Below are 16,988 nucleotides of genomic sequence, written 5' to 3'. Positions count from 1 at the left end.
GTATGTGGGGTTTGAGACACGTCTGCCCCAAGGGCGTGTCCATCTTCTTCCAGAAGCAGTGGCAGGATGAAGGGAAGGGGATGAGATGGGATGTTAGCACTCGAGCGTGCGGAGCCCCATACTCCCCTATTCCGGTGAACGCCACTGAACTCATCACCCGCCCACGCAAGCCCCTGCCCATGCTTCCGGTAGCACTAGCCCAGAAAGGAGGGTGCCTAACCACCACCAAGGGACCCGGGAACGGTTTAGTATTGGTACCCACCGGTCAGGTGCTGTACCAAGGGGTACACTACGCGGTGGCCTCAGTGATTTTAAATCTCACTGAGGTAAGATTGCCGGAGTGGTGTCCCAAAGAAACGGAACAATTATACCAGGTCCTGTTAACCCGTATGTTTAGACAATTTTACGAATTTGACTTTGCCGACATCGACAGAGACAAATTATACACCACACCGCCAGAAGTTTTGGATCGAGTCGGGAGGCAAAGAAGGGGTACTGTAAATGACATATTCACTGCTTTTAATACCGGGACATCTGTTGTCAACGCTCTAGATAACGTGGAGCTGCAGACACAGATCAACGGTTTAAAAGCCCAGTTAAGGAACATATTGACAGACGAAAACAAGGTCGTGGGTTCTGAGTTGCATGAGGACCAGGCCATGACACTACACTTTAAGGACATAATTGCGGAGCTGGAGAAACACGCGAGAACGGTAAATGCACTCATTAAGGAGGATCGGAATGCGACCGATCAAGCTGCGCAAAACGAGGCCTGTGTGCTGTACGGGGCGTGGTTACTGGGCGAGGGCCGCAGTAATCTTGAGGATTTAAAACAGGGTTTGGTCCCGTCCTGGATCAGCAACAAGCACTTGCAAGCGCTCCACCCTTTTGAGAATGCATTAAGCCCGTGCCAGCTCAGGCTAGCCGCAGAAGCATACCCAGTTCCAGTGGACTGCGGACATTCGAATCACACTATTATGGGAATAGTAGTAAGAATGCCGGTGTTGGGTCCCGCAGCAAAGCCCGCCCCGGTATACAGAGTAGAGAACATTGGAGTCATTCAGGGGGGCGCACACATTCGTTACGCAGTGGTCCCGCCTTACGTCATCAGATGGGAGCGTACGATGACAGGCACCAACCTCTCGGGATGTCGGAGCCGGGGAGAACACATCATCCTGTGTCCCCAGCACTTGAATGCCTTTTTGAAACCACAGTGCGGGTTCAGAACCGCTAGCGCGAAGCCGGTGAATTGCACCATGGAGGCAATGGCAGAGGACCATGTGCCCCCACAGGTAGCATATATCGGGGGTGGGACATACTGCGTCACCACTGCAGCGCCTCAGTACCGATATGGACAACACGAGTGGTGTTCGGTCGGTGATAGCAGTTTCTGTTTCAAACCCAGGGCCGAGGTTCAAGTGGCACAACAACAAATTGTTCCCATTCCTGCGCCCTCCACCGTACACATCACTATCAAAGAGAATTTCACAGACTTACAACGATTTGTCGCGCATTTTGGTTATGTCATTCCCCCTCTTCCCGAACACCTCACCAAGATTTTAAAAGCCGTTATAATTTCGCAGAAACATTTCTACACACTGGAGCAGAAGACTTTAGAGATAGGAAAAGACATATTGGACATAACCATCCCACCATGGTGGGACTTGTTCACCAACATAGAGGTCCCCGCCTGGATTAGAATAGCATCCCATATCCTAGTAGTATGTCAGGTTTTGATTGTGATATTTTTGCTCTTCGTGCATTGCAAAAGAGGCAAACGCCTCCAGAGGCACGAGAACACAGGAGAATGGAGAGAACGCTATGTGCGAATGGGGGAAGCAGATACCCCACTCTAAGCTGCTAGTATAAGATTAAGCGTCCCTCCATTTAAAAAAAATTTTGTGATTGTTTTGGGTTATAAGGAAATAAGTATTGTTATGTTATTAGTTGTTCTTAAGTTTTTTTGGATTAATAAAAGATGCATGCAGATGGTGCCAGGGGGTATCAACCCCCGCACATCCGACAAGTGAATGTGTTATAGTTTAAAATACGCTGTCTATGATTGTCCAAATGTACAAAAGGTAATTTTCGTTTTCTGCGGAAATGGGAACTGCATGTGTCGTGAGGGTCATAGATAGCTAAGTGCCAGGAATGTTTGGATGTGGGGAATCAGGGAAAATTTGCTCATCAAGGATTATTGATACTTTAAGCAAGCTATCAGTATCACAGGGGGGCCTGCAAGATTCGCAATTTTCAGCAAAAATCACGCAAGAAAACTGGATAAAATAAGACTGTTTATTGACCAAAGTAAGCTTGCACAGAAAAACCTTTGATAAAAGGGCATACAAAATGGCCGCCAGGCCCCGTGATCAGTTTATGAACCATTTTATTTCTGTTACTGCAAGCCAGACAGGCTTGTGGATTGAAGACAGTGAGCCCGCGAAAGCCAGTATCTGGGAACCGAAACTCAGAGCAACAGCATACATATTCAATGGATTATAAGTACAGGATGGGGCCCATCAAGATATGGGCGGACAATGTAAAAACACTTATACCCATTTATCGTACAAAGGAAAAACCGTTTAGCAGCCATCAAGAAAAATGTCCGGACCAATCAATATGCGAACCGAGCCGCGGTGACAATGCAAAGGACATTAACAGACATTATCGGCCAGGAAGGCCAGTTCAAGTTATCACCGGCTCCGTTACAAGACAAAGCGCCCCTGCAGAGATCTCTGCCCGCCAAAATTAATACAAAGACAGGACTATGATTTGGCGGGAGATAAGACTGTCCCAAAAGAGTATAACTATGGATTGAAAGTCCATCTAAGTTACTTCTTCACTGCTACGGCTTCTTGTTGGGCGACTTCAGGCTTCCATTTCTTCAAGAACTTTCTTCTACGAGGAACGCACGCAGGGCGGACGGTGCCCGGATCGGCGCCTCTTCCACTTCGGCAGATCGATGAAAACGTTTACGTCTTTTTAAAGACGGACGGTTTCGGAAAAAGGACAACGTGGCCGGTGTTCAGCCAAACAAGGCTCGGCCACGACGAGAAGACGACAAGGGTGGCCCGGGTACTGGGGTCGGGAGATCATCGATGACCCAGGCCGACGGAGAAGAAACCCTCTGGAGAACCGGCGATCGATGCCACAAGATTCTCCCATGTGCATAACCTGCATCTAGGTCTACTCCATGAACCAAAATCCACGATTGTGGATCTCAACCTTGACGAGCGCTCATCGAGGCTGGGTCTACCCCACCGCCTCGAGGGAGGAGAGAATATCGACTGCGCCAGTAGCTTCCAATCCACGTGACGACGGGAAGCGGTGTCAAAAAGTCTGCGAACCCCTTTTCGCGATTTCGAGAGTGGTGAGCATGATCCCAAGTTCCCCAGGTCGAAACTTAGTTTAGGTATAGGGGAGGGAGTTAAGGGAAATCGTAATGTGTTTCCCCTTTTACGATGTGCCGTGTGTTCCCCATTTCCATAGAGTCAAGTTCATAAATTTGTGCATGATTGTAGTTACTTTAATCTGTGCCTATGACATGTATTTTGTAATGCTTCAAACTGTTCAAAAATAAAAGCATCCATTTCGTGCTATTCAGCCTGGTCTATTGAGTCCTCTTCTCTGCACTACTGTTCTCTGCATCTAAGTCCAAGGTCTAGAACCGTAGGGGGGGTGGGTCGAACCACTCAAGGGTAATTCTTGCACGAAGCCTGGCAGGGGGCCAGAACGGGCAAGAAAGCAGAAAACCCCCTACAGTGATTAATTACTGAAAATTTCTAATCTTACAGTCCGCCCTGTGATACTGAGAGCTTGCTTAAAGTATCAATAAACCTTGGTGAGCAAATTTTCCCTGATTCCTCACATCCAAACATTCCTGGTAATTAACTATCTATGACCCTCACGACACATGCAGTTCCCATTTCAAAAAATTACATTGTGTACAGTTGGACAATCATAGGTAGTACTACCTTAAACTATAACACATTCATCTTTCAGATGTAAAGGGGCCGATACCCCTTACACCACCTGCATACACCTTTTATTAATCAAAAAAACAGAAAATCTTATCAACGGCTATAACACAACAGTATTCACACACTTAAATCATGCAGTGACTAAAATCAATAGTGGAGGGATGCTTTAACTTTTAATATTTAGCAGCTTAAACTGGGGTGTCCTCTTCCCCCACTCGTACATAGCGTTCTCTCCATTCTCCTGTGTTCTCGTGCCTCTGGAGGCGTTTGCCTCTCTTGCAATGCACGAACAGTAGGAATATTACAATTAAAACCTGACACACTACTAGGATATGGGATGCTATTCTAATCCAGGCCGGGATCTCTATATTAGTGAACAGGTCCCACCATGGTGGGGTGACTATGTCCAATATGTCTTTCCCTATCTCTAATGTCTTCTGCTCCAGTGTGTAAAAATGCTTCTGTGAAACTATAACGGCTTTTAAAATCTTGGTGAGGTGTTAGGGAAGAGGGGGAATGACATAACCAAAATGCGCGACGAATCGCTTCAAGTCCGTGAAATTCTCTTTTACAGTGAGGTGAACGGTGGAAGGTACAGGAATGGGGACAATCCGTTGTTGTGCCACTTGAACTTCAGCCCTGGGTTTAAAACAGAAGCTGCTGTCACTGACCGGACACCACCCGTGCTCTCCGTGGTGGTAGTGAGGCGCTGCAGTGGTGACACAGTATGTCCCACCTCCGATATATGCCACCTGCGGGGGCACATGGTCCTTTGCCATTGCCTCCATGGTGCAATTTATCAGCTTCGCGCTAGCGGCTCTGAACCTGCACTGTGGTTTCAAAAAGGCATTCAAGTGCTGGGGACACAGGATGATGTGTGCTCCCCGGCTTCGACACCCCGAGAGGTCGGTGCCTGTCATCGTACGCTCCCATCTGATGACATAAGGCGGGACCACTGCGTAACGAATGTGCGCACCCCCCTGAATGACTCCAATGTTCTCCACCCTGTATACCGGGGCGGGCTTTGCTGCGGGACCCAACACCGGCATCCTTACCACTATTCCCATGATAGTGTGATTCGAGCATCCGCAGTCCACTGGGACTGGGTATGCCTCTGCAGCTAGTCTGAGCTGGCACGGACTTAATGCATTCTCAAAAGGGTGGAGCGCTTGCAAGTGCTTGTTGCTGATCCAGGACGGGACCAAACCTTGTTTTAAATCCTCCAGATTACTGCGGCCCTCACCCAGTAACCACGCCCCGTATAGCACACAGGCCTCGTTCTGCGCAGCCTGATCGGACGCATTCCGATCCTCCCTAATATGTGCATTTACCGTTCTAGCGTGTTTCTCCAGCTCAGCAATTATTTCTTTTAAGTGTAGTGTCATGGCCTGGTCCTCATGTAGCTCAGAACCCACTACCTTATTTTCGTTAGTCAGTATGTTCCTTAACTGGGCTTTTAAACCATTGATCTGTGTCTGCAGCTCCACGTTGTCTAGAGCGTTGACAACAGACGTCCCGGTGTTAAAAGCAGTGAAAATGTCATTTACAGTACCCCTTCTTTGCCTCCCTACCCGATCCAAAACTTCCTGTGGTGTGGTGTATAGTTTTGCATGTCGATGTCGGCAAAGTCAAACTCGTAAAATTGTCTGAACATACGGGTTAACAAGACCTGGTACAACTGTTCCGTTTCCTTGGGACACCACTCCGGCAATCGTACCTCAGTGAGGATTAAAATCACTGAGGCCCCCACGTAGTGTACCCCTTGGTACAGCACCTGACCGGTGGGTACCAATACTAAACCGTTCCCGGGTCCCTTTGTGGTGGTGGGGCACCCTTCCTTCTGGGCTAGTGCTACTGGAATTGTGGGCAGGGGCTTGCGTGGGCGGGTGATGAGTTCAGTGGCGTTTACCGGAATCGGGGAGAAAAGGGCTCCGCACGCCCGAGTGCTGACATCCCATCTCATCCCCTTCCCTTCATCCTGCCACTGCCTCTGGAAAAAGATGGATATGCCTTTGGGGCAAACGTGCTTCGAACCCCACATGCAGACATATATCCCTTCATCTGGTTCCCACCATTTGTCCCAACACACACGTAATTGTCCGTGAGTCCCCATAATTGTCCGATGGGTATTGTTACCCAGTCGCTCCCACTCGATTGTACAGTTCTTCATGTCCTTTCCCAGCTTTCGTAGCCACCACCATCTACTTAGCGGTACGTTCCCATTACACACCAAACAGATCCTCTTTCCCACGGTAACGCTGACTCTGGGTGCAAGGATCCTCACCCGAGGGCACGATAACGAAGTCTCTTGGTAGGGAAAACCGAAATTGCTGGAGTATTCCGTAGAATTCGTCCCCGGCCATCCTGGCCATCTCCCTTGGTGGAAGTAGATGGCAGTTTCGTCAACCTCTCGCTTCCCCGTCCCATCTGTTGCGATGGGGGCTGTGTCCCCGGGGCATCCGAACACGATGACGTCCTTGGTGCGGCCTCGGTAGGCCAGCCCGCACCCGATCGCCGCGAGCGCTACGAGAATCCTTTCCATTGTATCCCTGGTTTCTGTAATCGATAAGATGATGTGCCAGGCTGCAAATAGGTGCTGGCTTAATTAAACGGACGCTGGGCTCCCCTGACCCCACTTCCAAACACACACACATGCTGGGCAGACTCCAAAAACTACCTTTTAAAACATCCCCATCATCTTAAACTTTACATACCTTAAACTAACATTAAAATTATTTAAACTTAACATCATTACCTAAACCTATGTACAGCGCCGCCCTCCTTCGGGCGGCCTACCTAATTCCTGTGAGGGTTGCAGCGTGCCGCTCCCTGTGGCGGGGCTGCACTGACCTTCGGCTTTGATCCCCCGCAGCCTGTTGCTGCTGAACGGGAACCGTGCCTTTCCTGGGCTGCTCTGGACCGAGGTTGGGGGAAATAAGGAGAATTTGGCCAAGGCTTTCTGGGCTGAGGCGTTCGAGTCGACCTACGAGGGGATGCCTTGGGCGAGGCTCCCAGGGCTGACGGACCGGGGACCGGGACCTTCACCGTCACAGCCTGTGGACCCACCACAGCTGCCGGTTCCGGCTCCCTTTCCTCAGGCTCCGCCCCCCCGGGGCCGGGATCTGTGGCATCCGACTCCACCTCACCTGTCCCAACAGGGGATGAGTCTCCGCCCCCAATCCCTACCTCCCCTAAGCTTGAGTCGAGGGCGGGATCTTCGTCCTCTGACTCTTCCTCCTCCGTGATCGGGTCAAGGGCGGGGACGAGCTGTTTGGGCTCTTCCTCGTCCGAATCCCAAATTAGAGGGGAGACCTCCCACTCCATTGGGATGATTCCTCCCTTCATGCAGGCTACAGTTCCAGCCTGTGTGGTCTGTGACTCTGTCGCGGGCTGAGGATTTTTGTCCTCAGACTTGGCCCCTGTTGTTGGCCCTTGTGCACCCGGCTTAAACAGCTTACACTGCTTCATGTGAAACCATTTAATACGTCGGGGCACCTTCACTGCATAAACCATGGGGCTGGCCTTGTCTGCATTGCTGTAAGGCCCCATGTACAGTGGTTCAAAACTCCCCACCCGGGCATAGTTCCTAACCATGACCTGGTCTCCGACTTCCCACTCTTGTTGCTTACGAGGTTCCAGCAACAGTCGATTTCCCTGATGCTGTCTCCCCATGTTCCCAGCCGCTTGCTCATAAATCTGTTTCAGGCGCTCCAAAAGTGTTTGGACGAACTTGTCTCGCTTCACCTCTTGGAGCTGGCCCTCAGTGAGCACCGGGGCTAGTACATGGGTGGGTGTTCGCATGATTCTTCCAGTCATTAATTCGTGCGGGGAGTACGCCGTACTTTTGGACTGGCTGGCCCGGATCCCCGTGAGGACTAAAGGCAGGATCTCCTCCCATTTCTGGGGCGAGCCCATTGTCTCTTTCCTCGGCTTTTCCTTGAGGGTCCGGTTCATGCGTTCAACAATCCCGGATGACTGGGGATTGTACACTACGTGCCACTTCCCTTCAATGCCAAAGAGCATGAGGGTGTTCTGCATCACTTGACCGGTGAACTGACTCCCTTGGTCGGACTCAACAAAACGGGGGAGCCCCCACCGTGAGAACACTTCCCGGATCAAAATCTTGGCAGTACCCAGTGCCGTTGCTGTTCAACACGGGAAGGCTTCTACCCACTTGGTGAACACATCCACCAGGACAAGGCAGTACTTATAGCCTCCCTGGGCGGCGGGCAGGGGCCCGATGTAGTTGACCTGAATCGATTGCCATGGTCCCTCTACCCTCCTGATGTGCCCCATGGGCACCTTCCTTTTCTGGGGGTCTGGGTTGTTTGTAGCGCATACAAGACAGCTTGCACAGAACTCGCGGACATCGTCTCGAAGTCCCGGCCACCATCCCGCCTGCTCTACCCGTTGCCAGGTAACCTCAGGCCCGGGGTGTCCTGCCCCTGGACCCTCGTGGGCCAGTTGAAGGAATTCCCTCCGGTGCTGCTGTGGCACAACCCACTGTTCCTCTCGGAACAGCATGCCTTCCTTGACTGAGAGGTCTGCATTACTGTACGGACCCTCTACCAGCTTGCCCTCAGTAATGGCTTTGAGGACTGTTTTTAGGGTGGTATCCAGGGTTTGGACGGTCTTTAGGTCTAGGGGCGGTGTCACCCCTGTGTTCCCTGGAGTCCCCTCCCTGCCTCGGATCGCTGCCACGGGTCCGGGTCCATAGGGGTCCCAGAAAATGCCGTTGCGGGCACCCTCCCTGGCTAGCGCATCCGCCTGCTGGTTGCCCTGACTGCGGGGTTCTGTGGTGGAATGAGCCTTCACCTTGTGGATGAACACCTCCCCTTCCTCTCGCACAGCTGCCAGGATCTTTTCCAGCAAGGGCTTAACTGTTAAAGGCCATCCGTCCGCGGAGGTATATCCGCGGCGGGACCAGATGGCGAGGTACTCCGTACACGAATTGCATGTGAACATGCTGTCCGAGCAAATCATGTATGGGGTTGGGAAGATCTCGGGGTGGGTAACCACGTACGCCACCGTGGACAGTTCAGCCTGCTGTGCGCTCATAGTGCTGGGGAGCCTAATCGCCAGGGCAATGTCTGCCGTAGGGTCATAAACTCCACACCCTGTGAGTCGTTCGCCAGCAGATACCATGCTGGAACCATCTACATAGATCTCGCGGCCTGTGGGGTGTGTTCCGGCCCATAAACCTATGTCGACCTCTGAAATAAGAATAGATTTGCCTTTCTAATCTAAGCTTTATTAACTTAAAAATCCTGTAGCACATCTTCAACACCCAGTCCCAACTAAAGGCTGGAAAGAACTGAATTTAAGATGGCCACCACAAATCACATGACATCAACTACCAATGAGATTACAGCATATATCCCAAGGCAGGAAACAAACAACCAATCACAGTACTTCTTACTAAACATAAAGAATAATCACCACATTCACCCCTCCTTTTAAAATATACTCCAACCTAAATAACCTTTGCAATTTATAATTAATTATTTAAAACTAAAACTATGCACAGACAAAATAAAACTATTCAACATGACACAATACTAAGTGAGCTACAACAAATAGTAACATTGCACATAAGTATTAAGTATCTCTCAACTAAAACCATATAATATAATATTTCAACAATTTTAAAACATTACCATCAATTTAAAAGTCCATTTTCAATCGGTCGACCGGATATCTTGTTCGTGTCGACCTTCTTAACCTTGGTGAAATTCCTTGCCCTCCCACACCAGGAGACACAGAAGTATCTTCTGCAGGAAGGCTATCCATATCCCGATTTTCAACGGTTTCCGGATTAGAAATCCCATCAGGAGGTAAACTGGGATGGTCATGAACATCCATCGAGGGCTGACTAATAGAAGTATAATTATCTGCAGTCGGATTGGAAATATTCGTAGTATCTGTAACAGCATCCACATTATCTGAATCATGACTATTGTTAATATCCTCAGAAGAGGGCTGGCCACCACAAGGAGCCAAGTCTTTAATTGAAACGGTACTTTCTTTCCCATCTTGGAATCGAATATGAGCATATTGGGAATTTGCCTCCAACAGCTCCACCTCCTCCACTACAGGATCATATTTTGACAATCTAAAATGGCGTCGAAGCAGCACAGGTCCCTGCATAGTAAGCCATGAAGGTACCGAATATCCCGTAGTAGATCTCCGCGGATAGTTAAAGAGCCTTTCATGGGGGGTCACATTAGTAGCCGTTGAAAGCAATGATCTAATGGATTGCAGGGCATAAGGCAGTACCATTTCCCACTGTGTATTCTTAAGGTTCTGGGATGTCAAAGCCAACATAACTGCCTTCCAGATCACCCCATTGTATCGTTCGCACTGTCCATTACCCTGGGGATTATACGGGGTAGTTCTGCTAGTAGAAATTCCCTGACTCTGAAGGTATTCCTTCAACTGGGAAGACATAAAAGAACTTCCCTCATCCGAATGGATATACGCAGGCATCCCAAAGATGACAAAAAGTTGAGTCAGACATTTGATAACTGTAGCAGCTGATACATCTGCGCAAGGAAAAGCAAAAGGGAACCTTGAAAACTCATCCACAACAGTAAATATATATCGGTTTTGAGTAGTTGAAGGAAGAGGCCCCTTAAAATCGATGCTCAAACGTTCAAAAGGAGAAGTAGCCTTTATAAGATGAGCTCGTTGAGGCTTAAAGAAATTTGGTTCACACCGAGCACAGATAGAACATGATGAAGTCATCCGCTTGACGTCTTCAACTGAAAAGGGCAAATTCTTACTGCGTACGAAGTGTATCATCCTCGTAATCCCAGGATGGCATAAGGCGTTGTGAAGATTAATAAGCGTATCTCCGTGAATCACAGAACAATAAGCCCTCGACAGCGCATCAGCAGCAACATTATCCTTCCCCGGACGATAAACTATATCAAAATGGTAACATGCCAACTCAATCCTCCACCTCATTATTTTATCATTCTTAATCTTTCCAAAATGTTTGACATCAAACATAAAGGACACAGACTTTTGATCAGTTACCAACGTAAAATGTCGCCCCGATAAATAATGTCTCCATTTACGCAGTGCTTCTACTATTGCATATGCCTCTTTCTCTATTGAAGAATGCCTTTTTTCACTATTGTTCAAGGTACGTGAGAAAAAGGCCACAGGTCTTCCATTTTGGTTCAGAGTAGCCCCAATGGCAAAATCAGAAGCGTCCGTCTCAATCACAAAAGGAACCTGCTCATCAATAGAATGCACAACTGCTCCAAGGATATCCTTTTTAAAATTATCAAAACACGTCCTGGCCTCCCATGATAAAGGATATGTTGTAACCCGAATAAGAGGCCGGATCTTCTGTGAAAAATTTGCAATCCAATTAGAATAGTAAGAAAACAGTCCAACAACTCGTTGCAAAGCCTTAGAATTAGTAGGACAAGGTAAATCAATCAATGGTCGCAGACGTTCTGGGTCTGGTTTAATCTTGTTTCCCGAGATAATGTACCCCAGTAGATTTACCTCAGTGGTCGAAAAGGTACACTTCTCTTTACTGAAAGTTAAAACAACTTTTTCCGCTGCTTGAAGGAATCTTTCTAAATTAGAATCATGCTCCACCCTTGATTTGCCACACACCGTGATGTCATCTAAGTATGAAAAGGTGTCAGAGAGAGAGTTATCACTTATAAAAGCATCCATTGCCCGTTGAAAACAAGCAACACCATTAGTAACACCAAATGGTATTCGGCAAAACTGATACAGCTTTCCACCAGCCTCAAAGGCCGTATATGGTTGATCCTTCTTAACAATAGGAATCTGATGATAAGCACTCTTTAGGTCAATAGTGCTAAAAACCTTATACTGAGATATTTTATTGATAAGCTCATCAATCTTAGGCAAAGGGTACGCATCTAATTGAGTATATCTATTAATAGTTTGGGAATAGTCTATCACCATTCGTTTCTTATGTCTCTCGTTAGTCATGACAACTACCTGTGCCCGCCAAGGCAAACAACTAGGTTCAATGATTCCTTCCAATAAGAGACGTTGAACTTCAGAATTAATAAATTCTCTATCCTGACTGCTATACCTTCTTGACTTGGTCGCAATTGGCTTACAATCCGGCATCAAATTGGAAAAAAGTGATAATGGAGAAATGGATAAAGAGGTTAATCCACAAATAGATAAAGGTGGCTTAGTCCCTCCAAATGAAAGACTGAGAGACTCGTGTAACTGAAGCACATCATGACCAATCAAAATATCCGCACAGAGATTAGGCAAAACAGATAGGCTTATATCAGTATACGTATTACTTAGAAGAATCAATTTCACAAGGCAACAACCAGCGACTTGTGAAGTGAGAGTCGTCTGAGCCATACACACCTGATAGGAAACAGGCGAAATTTTCAAATGCTTCTCCTTTGCAAACTGAAGACTTATAAAACTCTCGGTACTGCCCGTATCTATCAGGGCCTTCACTTCCAACCCATTAACTTGGGCCGTAACTATAGCTTTGTTTAGGCCATGAGCAAATGCAGCAGAAGTTGATGCAATAAACGCCCTATCTAAAGGCTGAATATTCACAGAGGAGGTAATTGAACCTGATGATTTACACACACGTGCGTAATGACTTCTCTTGCCACATTTACTACACACAGCCTCCCGAGCAGGACACTTCAGACGAGGGTGCCGGACGTTCCCACAAAAATAACACTTCTGAATCCTAGAGGCAACAGCCGCTGAAGTAGAAACTGTTTCAGAATCTAGTAAACCACTCCTATTAAGTCCACATAATTCCTTTTCATCCGGAACTGCCGAAACCACAGTCACAGGCCGATTAAAAAGAGCATAAGAATCCGAACTTCTCTGAGCCACATCCAATGTAGAAGCTTGCTCAAAAGCACTCTTAAGATCCAAAGTCTTATTTTCTAACAACCGCTGACGAATTGATCTAGACAGTAACCCATTAATAAAAGCATCCCGTACCGATTCTTCCTTATATTCTTCAGCCGTCACGGCCTTATAATTACAGTTAACACTAAATTGAAATAAGAATAGATTTGCCTTTCTAATCTAGGCTTTATTAACTTAAAAATCCTGTAGCACATCTTCAACACCCAGTCCCAACTAAAGGCTGGAAAGAACTGAATTTAAGATGGCCACCACAAATCACATGACATCAACTACCAATGAGATTACAGCATATATCCCAAGGCAGGAAACAAACAACCAATCACAATACTTCTTACTAAACATAAAGAATAATCACCACAACCTCCCATACCCCTTCTACGGAACACCGATGGGCTGTTCCGGGATATACCACGTTGGCTGCGAGCTTTGGCTCGCAGAGACCTTTAACTTTGAGATCCATCTGGGAAAGGAGGAGGGTCCAGCGCGCAATCCAAGTGCTGCTCATGGTCCCATCCTTAATCCTTCCATCCAGAAGCATCTTTGTGGGGGTGGGATGGGTGAGGAGAGTGATGGGAGAGGTTCCTATGAAGATCACTGACCTGTTCACAGCCTAATGCGTGGCCAGGAGATGCCGTTCGCAATTGGAAAAACTCCGCTCCACATCCGTAAGCACCCTGGAGGGGTAGACCACAGGTCTCAGCTTGCCGTGTCGCTCCTGGAGCAGCACGGCACTCATGCTGTCTCCATTAGCAGCTACTTCCAAGAAAAACTCCTCCCCCCCATCAATGGCCCCTAGGGCTGGCGCGGTCTGCAGATCCCTTTTCAACTTCTCGAATGCTGCCTGACAACCCTCGTCCCAAAACCACTCGACTCCCTTGTGTAAGAGTCGGAGTAGCGGGGCTGCTGTGGCTGCATAGTCCTCGATGAAATCTCTGCAGTACCCGGTCAATCCCAAAAAGGACCTTACACCCGTTACTGTGTTAGGGATTGGCAGATCTTGCACCGATTCCCGTCTAGCCTTATCTATGGCTCTTTCCCCAGCGCGGATGGCCAGCCCCAGGAATTTCACCTCCTGCTGGCCGATTTGTGCTTTCTTTGGGTTTACTTTAAAACCCTTCCTTTCCAGCAGCTCCAATAATTTGGCTAATAGTGGGCCGTGCTCCTCCCTTGACTCCGTGAACAGGAGTAAGTCGTCCACATATTGCACTAACTGATTGGGCTGGCTAAATTCCTTTAAACTTCCTGCCATGCTTTGATGGAAAATGCTGGGGCTGTTGTGAAAACCCTGTGGCAAACAGTTCCAAGTGTACTGTTGCCCTTTAAAAGTAAAGGCAAACTTGTACTGATCCTCCCGCCGCAGCAGAATGGACCAAAAACCGTTCGAGATATCCAGCACCGTGAACGTGGTCGCAGATGCTGGAATACTCCCTATTAGGTCGGCAACTGCTGCAACCGTGGGCGCGCAGGCTGGGATGTTACTATTGAGGACTCTGTAGTCCACCGTGGCCCTCCACGAATTGTCCGGCTTCTTTACCGGCCATAATGGGGAGTTCACGTGAGTGGCTATTGGCCTCAACACGCCCTGCTGCACCAATGAAGATATTGCTGTCTCCATGTTGGGTTCTGCCTCCTTGGGGAAGTTATACTGCTTTTGGGGTCGGATCATGGGGTCCCCGTCTACGCTGACCTCAAACCCGGTGACCCTCCCACAGTCGTGCTTGTGGGTGGCAAATGCGGTCAGGTTTTCCGACACACACGCTTGCAAGTCCGTTGGGACGTCCGCGACCAGAAGCTCGAGGTCGTAACCCCCTGACGGCTTCATGGTGCACAGGGTCCCCTTTTCTCCCTTCCCTGGGATCACGACTACCTTACCTAACCCATTCTCGGCTCCCCAGACACAGTGATTTCTGAGGTCCACGAGGATCCCGTGTTCCACCAAGAAATCAGACCCGAGGATGCCTTTACCCTCCCCCTCATTCCACTTCAGCAGGATACACGTCCATGTGGTTTGGAGAGCTCCCAAATGAATGGAGAGCGGGATGGAGTACGCGCCAGCCTGTTCTTTGCCTGTGAAATCCGCTACTGAGAATGGAGCCTGGGTAGACAGAGGTGAGGCAAAAGTCTTCGCTGTGTGGATCACGGTGCATGATGCTCCCGTATCCAACAGGTCACTACCCTTTTCTTTCTCCACCTCCATCTCCACAATGGGTCTTCTCCATGCGTCATAGCGGAGCAGACACAGGTAGACGGGCTGCGCGGGCTTCAGTCATTTGGGCGCTTCGGTTGGGGTTGGGGAAGCAACAGGGCTGTTGACGACTGCCACTTTGCCCTGTGAGGTCATTAGAGACCGTATTGCCTCTAAAACCGACTCGATCGTATCAGGATGGATCGAAACATTGGCTCCCTTCTGCCGGACGGGCACTTGGGCTGGGGCTGAGGGAGTTTTTCCCTTTAAATCCTTCCAGGGATTTTTACAGACCCAGCGCCAATGACCCTCCTTCCGACACCCGTAACAACTGCTCTTGGCTTGGGGAGGGCGATTCCCCTCCTGATGCCATTCCTTTTTAGCAGGAGCTGCAGGCCTCGCCTCATGCACCTTTCCCTTTGAGGAAGGCATATCCCTACTCTTGTTGTTCCTGTAACCTATCGTGAGCTGATCAAGTACCAACTCTTCCGTGGAGCGGGGGTTAGTGGGGTCAAATCATGTTTTGGCCTGCTCCCTCACCTGTGGCAAGCAATTGGCGACCAGGCACCGGAGCCAATGAGCCTTTTGGTCATTATTCAGCCCGTTCCGTTCCGGTCCGCCTGGACAGCTACGCCGATACACTGGCCACAACCTGTCGGCGAAAACCCGTGGGGGTTCTCCCTCTAGCTGTACCGTCCTTTCCAATCGGAGGAACGGAGTTCCGTCACCCTCCCTTATAATCTCCAGGATCTCATCCCGTAACTCCTCATACGCCTTGTGCCCTCTCTTGCTCTCGTCAGGGAGACACTGGAGGAGCGAGCTGTCCAGGGAGAACAGCAGCATTTTGGACTGTTCAACCCCGTCGCAGTCATTAACTGCTGCGGTCTGCTCCACGTCCCTAAAATGTATGGAGGGATCTCCTGACTCGGAGAGTTCTGGGATGTGACTTATCATTTCCCTTAGCTGTCGTGCGCTATGGGGCATTATGATCTGATTCACAAGGGGTCCATCCTCGCCATCATCGTTGCCCGGACCGAGCCTCCGGTGTCGAGTTGGACACATCGGTGCCGGTCCCGACTCTACTACCTGGTGTTGCTCTACCTCAAGAACCTCTGTGTCTGACTTCTCCGTTTCCTTTCCCGGAGTCTAAGACTCAGTATAGGTGGGAGGTGCCGAGGGCTCAGAGGTTGGTACCCCAACTGCCTCTTGCGGAATCGGTCTTTTGGATTCCTTGGCTAACAGTAGCTGGCTCGCTGGTGGGGTTATGAGGCACACCAAGCCGTTTGCCTTCGCTAGGCCGTTCTCAGGCCTTCTAGATCCCTGTGGCAAGCGCTATGGTTGGTGTTCTCAGACCTATCCTCCATGGCCATCTTATATGCTGCCCTAGCCCCCAAAATACTTTCCTCCTGTGTCACTACCTGCTTAGCTAGGCGGAAACACCTATCTCTCATTCTACCTTCACTGGCCTTGGCCTCAATGACCTGACACTCCAAGTAATCTATCCTGGTCTCATGGCGGTGAGTTACAGATTGGCGTTCCTGATTCAACGCGTTGAGCGATTGAATCAGTTTCTGACCTCCCGCAACCTTTTCCTCTACTTCTGTTAGTAGCCCTTTGATCTGGGCCGTCTGTGCTACAACGACCTGGTCCAAAAGCTGGACTTGCTTCTTGTAGCACATCAGCCAGACTGCCTTTTCTACCGATTTCTTATGCTCTTTGCTTTCTGTCCACTTGATGGCTGCGTCTAGCGGGCGCCTATCTCTCAATAGGTCAGATATCCACTGTTTTGTAAGGTTTACCTTCCCCAAAACATAATCCGTTATTCTCTCATCCATCACATTTCGCTTATTCAAACCTTGATCTAACACGCTACATTCCTGCTGCCAAGGTCCTACCGCGGTCGCCATCTCTGT

This window comes from Somniosus microcephalus, chromosome 1 (genome assembly GCF_052327205.1).
Source record: "Somniosus microcephalus isolate GS21.2 chromosome 1, FLI_Smic_1.0, whole genome shotgun sequence".
In the NCBI taxonomy this organism is placed as follows: domain Eukaryota; kingdom Metazoa; phylum Chordata; class Chondrichthyes; order Squaliformes; family Somniosidae; genus Somniosus; species Somniosus microcephalus.
This window is presented reverse-complemented; position numbering follows the sequence as displayed.